Source organism: Arachis hypogaea, chromosome 11 (assembly GCF_003086295.3).
Source record: "Arachis hypogaea cultivar Tifrunner chromosome 11, arahy.Tifrunner.gnm2.J5K5, whole genome shotgun sequence".
Taxonomy (NCBI): Eukaryota; Viridiplantae; Streptophyta; class Magnoliopsida; order Fabales; family Fabaceae; genus Arachis; species Arachis hypogaea.
The window spans coordinates 90678695-90682528 of NC_092046.1; the positions used below are offsets into that span (position 1 = coordinate 90678695).

Consider the following 3834-nt stretch of genomic DNA (forward strand, 5'->3'; position numbering starts at 1 on the left):
GGTAAAAATCCCTCCTCACTTAAATTCTATCCTATTTATACACTTTCTATATTGAGCTTCTGTTGTGTTTCTTGGGCTTTGAGGCCTCTCCCTGCCTTCCTTTTGCTTTGGGTTTATGATCCATAATCTTGATGAGGTTGCTGATCCACATTCTGTAACATTCATTGAGCCAACTTAGTGATAATCAAGTAATGACACATGACTCAACAAATTGAAATTCCAGACTCATCAATCCTTCAGGCCCAATCCCATAAACCATGATATTCAATTGGGTTTCATACCAGAGTAAGTTTAAGTTAATGTTTGTGCTCAAAAGCTAACTTAAACTGCAATATTTTTGGCCCAGAAACCTTTTCCAATAGTGGCGTTTAAGTTGCAGTTTAAGCTTAAACTGCAGCTTAAACGCCAAACACTTCCAGTGATGCCTTTTGTGGAAGCACGTTTAAGCTTCAGTTTAAGGTTAAACTGAAGCTTAAACGTGGAAATGGAAGAAGGCAGCCCTGGAGGTCGAACATAGTCGAACACGTTTAAGCTTCAGTTTAAGGTTAAACTGAAGCTTAAACGTGGAGATAGGAAAGGCAGCCCTGGAGGTCGAACACGTTTAAGCTCCAGTTTAAGGTTAAACTGGAGCTTAAACGTGGAAGAGGAGAAAGGTAGCCCTGGAGGTGTCACACGTTTAAGCTCCAGTTTAAGGTTAAACTGGAGCTTAAACGTGGAAGAGGAGAAAGGTAGCCCTGGAGGTGTCGAACACGTTTAAGCTCCAGTTTAAGGTTAAACTGGAGCTTAAACGTGGAAGAGGAGAAAGCAACCCTGGAGGTGAAAACTTGGTCGAACACGTTTAAGCTCCAGTTTAAGGTCAAACTGGAGCTTAAACGTGGAAATGGCTCCCTGGTGCATTTCCCATTTCTGGCGTTTAACTTCCAGTTTAAGGTTAAACTGGAGGTTAAACGCCACTTTCACCCTTTCCTCGGCTTTCATGATTTTGGCGTTTAAGCTCCAGTTTAAGCTTAAACTGGAGCTTAAACTCCACATGTGATATTCAAGCTTCCTTTATTGATTTTTGTTGCTTCCTTGCCTAGCCTCTTCTTTCCTGAAATCATCCAAACAACTGCATCAAAGTCTTGCAAATTTTCATGAGAATCTTCCATTCATAGCATTCAAGTAATATAACTAAAAACTCATGGAATTTGCATCAAAATCATACTGTTTGGATGGTTCATTGCTTTGTTATTCATTTAACCATTCTTGGTTACTTTAAGCTCAAGAAAATGCATAAAACAACTAAAACTAACAGAAAAATGCTAGTGAAACTAAAGTGTTTGGTTTTGGTTTTGGTTGATTGCCCTGTTATGAAATTAAAGCAACATTTCGTGCTATGTATGTTGGTTTTGGTTGACTGCCTGTTATGAAATTAGTGTAGCGAGTGGTATGTGACTTGAGGGAATAGAGGTCATTTAAATGTGTATTGCATTTGGAGGCAGGTTGAGAAAAAAAAAAGGACATGGCGTTCCTAATAGCAGTTTTATTCTTCCTGCAGGCACTCTTTTCATTCTCTCAGGCCTTATTGTTAACGCAATGCAGGTAATTAATTAAGATCCAATCTGCAAATCGCGTTGTTATATATCCAAATATGTGTTGACTTTATTTAACTATTGTCTCAGCTGACTTCTTTAACTATAGCTTCATCTGTAAAATATGTATCTAAGCTTCTTCTTTGATGGATTTATGTCATGTTTATTCATATTCTGTTTTGGAGCCTGTCCTTTATCAGATTCAAGAATCTGACGAAGCAAGAAAGAAGTTCTCAAATGCTAAATCTCTTTCTTCCTCCCAATTTTTTGGAGATTAGAACAAAGCTGCAGACGTGGCTGCTCAAGCTACTTTGTCAAAGTTTTCAGTATGTATTTTTTTTCATTAATGAATTACTCGTAATTTTCTGAATCTACACATTCAGGTAGATAATAATAAGACATGCACATTGAAGACACAAGTGTGTTCTAGGGAGCACAGTTTTCTTTTCAATTTCTTTCTGGCCATTGCAAATATAGTTCTCCATTCCGTGTTTGTAGGCATGAAAATCATTAGTCAGATAAAAACAAGACAGGACAAAAAATAATTTCTCAACAGCCTCTTGCTAAAACTTTCCAGTGTTTTAGTGTTGAAATCCACCGTCCCAGTATAAATTGAATAAGTTGGAATCCATTTGTTTGTGTTTTATGTTCAATTAGTTAAGCCATTTGCTATCAATACTGAGAAGCAAGCCATAAAGTTAATACATGGAAATGATGGATTTTGACATATAGTACCAGAAACCCTTAATCATGTCATAAAAAGGACAATAATGGCTAACTAAGAGGCCTGAATAGCTTTTATGCTTTATCAAAGCGCATTATTGTTTAATATAGTTAAGATGAGGTTTTACTTGTCCCATGGATTATCAAATTCCTAACCTGATATTTTTTAGGAGATATTTACTTATGCTTTTTGGATTTTGGTACACTAATAATATAAAAGGGTGTAACACTGTTATCCAATCATATATTAACATTAGCAAATTCAATATCTTATATTATCCCTTCAAAACAGGGGCCTTTAAAAGTTGATGTTTGACAAAGTTTATCGTCTTCTATTTTCAGGGTTCATCTGCCATCTCCAGTGCTATTCATACCCTCGTTTGTGTTTTTCTTCTACTTCTTATTATTATTCTTTATAAATTGTTTGCATTGCATTCATATATATATAATTTCAGGATTTCCCGAGAGTTCTGAGGCTGGCGAAGCTGAGCAACAATGGTGCTGTGCTCTTATGCAAGAACACGGGTTTTTCTTTCTCTTCCCTCAAATGGAGGAACCTTCTGGGAGGACATGGTTCAAGCCGTGGTGTTTTTCTTTGTGTTAGTTTCTTAATCTACATCTGCTATTGTGCTTTTAGATATTCTCTCTTGTCAAAGTTGGGTTGTCCCAAAATTGATGAAAAATGAGTAATTGCTTACAATTAGCCTTTCTAGATTGTCTTACAATTCCTATGCTTTTGCTTGTAGGCATATGTGGAAAAGGTTCACAAGGCCTAGTGAATGCAGTTTAGAAAATTTAGCCACCTAATTTGTGGATTCTATTTTAGGAATTGTTATTTATTGTCTTAGATGTGTATTATGTTTCCTTACACCCAGATTTTTGTTTTAGGATGAGGACATTTTCCTTTGGGATGAGGACCTTGGAGTTTAAGAGTTCCACCCAGATAAGAATGTTGAATACCATCTCTGATTTCTAAAAATTAGAAAAAATATAGTTTGATGCTCTTAGATGTTTAATTAAAAACAAAATTGGCGGAGATTACTTCTGTTTTATTTTTTTTTAAATGGGCACTCCTATAATGTTACAAAATCTTAATGATTCTCAAATGATTTTTCAGTTATATATCTATCATTAAAAGTGAAGGGCTGTAGATTTCACAACCAGCACTTGATCCTCAACTTTCTGAAAGGTCTTGCTGTGGAGATTTCACAACCAGCTCTGGAGATTTTTCAGTTACTTACTGTGCTTAGAACTGGGCTTCGACTTCCTTGGTATCCAAATTGAAAGGTCTTGCTGAGAGAAAAAAGCTAGAGGACTTGACAATTGGTCCAGTTCTCACTGTAAGTACATGTCTTTCATTTTCTTAAATTTAAAATTAAAATAAGTGTTGGCAGCTTCATACATTTGTGTATTATTCTCCCTAAGATATGATTTGTGGAGAGAGAAATACTCTTGAGTGCAGTAAGTGAGAAGATATGAACGAATTCTAGAGTTAATTGAAATAAGTTATACATAACTATTCTAGTGTTCATATCCATGC

At 35.9% G+C, this 3834-nt stretch overlaps 1 long non-coding RNA gene across 1 annotated transcript; it reads left to right on the plus strand.

Moving 5' to 3' along the window:
* Positions 1 to 1802: 1802 nt before the first annotated feature.
* On the plus strand, positions 1803 to 3286 carry LOC140175960 (uncharacterized). Its single transcript, XR_011867077.1, has 3 exons — positions 1803 to 1897; positions 2750 to 2893; positions 3183 to 3286. It is a non-coding gene; the product is annotated as an uncharacterized lncRNA (long non-coding RNA).
* The last annotated feature ends 548 nt before the right edge of the window (positions 3287 to 3834 follow it).